The sequence below is a fragment of the Panthera tigris genome, chromosome A1 (assembly GCF_018350195.1).
Source record: "Panthera tigris isolate Pti1 chromosome A1, P.tigris_Pti1_mat1.1, whole genome shotgun sequence".
NCBI lineage: Eukaryota > Metazoa > Chordata > Mammalia > Carnivora > Felidae > Panthera > Panthera tigris.
This window is the reverse complement of record NC_056660.1, coordinates 30,933,160-30,934,117: the sequence shown is the minus strand read 5'-3', so window position 1 is coordinate 30,934,117 and position 958 is coordinate 30,933,160. Positions and strand designations below refer to the sequence as shown.

At 35.1% G+C, this 958-nt stretch overlaps 1 pseudogene; it reads left to right on the top strand.

Moving 5' to 3' along the window:
- The first annotated feature begins 200 nt into the window (after window positions 1–200).
- LOC102971411 lies at window positions 201–680 on the top strand (annotated as a pseudogene).
- The last annotated feature ends 278 nt before the right edge of the window (window positions 681–958 follow it).

Sequence of the window (958 nt, the reverse complement as noted above, 5' to 3'; positions counted from 1 at the left end):
ATTCTAGTTTTTAGTGGACTTCAAAATCAAAATGCAGGGGAGCCCCTAAGACACTAATTTCGAATCACAGGCATCTGCGATTACATCTTTTCTGTTTTAAAAACAGCTGTGCTAACCAAAGTGAGACTCATTTTCTAACTTCTCTTGTTAAGACAGTGAGAAATTAGCAACAGTACTTCCTGAAACCATCAAGAAGAAAAATGTCAGTGACATTGCATAGAGATGTAAGTGATACTCAAATAGAAGTTTTCTGTGAGAGGACACCCAAATATGTGAGAAATTTTCGGCTCTCAGTGCCAGTAATTACTACAATGGCTGTATATTTCATAGAAATATCAAGGATTTTATGGCTGAAACTGGAGATCTGACAGGTGCAGGAAGAGGAAGTAACAGTACCTGGGGCAAGAAATTTGAGGACGAATATAGTGACTCTTAAGCACAATGTTAGAGGTGTGGTATCTATGGCTAATAATCTCTCAAATACCAATGGATCTCAGTTCTTCACCTATGCCAAGAAGTTACATTTGGACATGAAATACACAGTATTTGGAAAGGTAATAGATATTCTGGAGACTCTAGATGAATTGGAGAAGTTACCAGTAAATGAGAAGACATATCAACCTCTTAATGATGTGCTCATTAAGGACGTATCTATTCATACCAATCCATTTGTTCAGTAGCTATAATAGACTTGAAAAGATATTTGGCAAACTGTTTGGGCAACACACCTATTCTGGTTTACCCAGTTTTAATTATGCCAAGAGATTTTTATCATCCTACTGCTTGTTTACAACTAAAATCTTAGGAACTAGTGGTACCAATGGGACCCAAACAGCTTTTACTCCCATTATTAGAGCATATACTTTACTATAACTATTATCCAATGTATTTCTTTAAGGTTAATTTTTCAGATATCTTCTCTCTAATTTTTTTGCATGTAAACATTCATTTAAAAAAT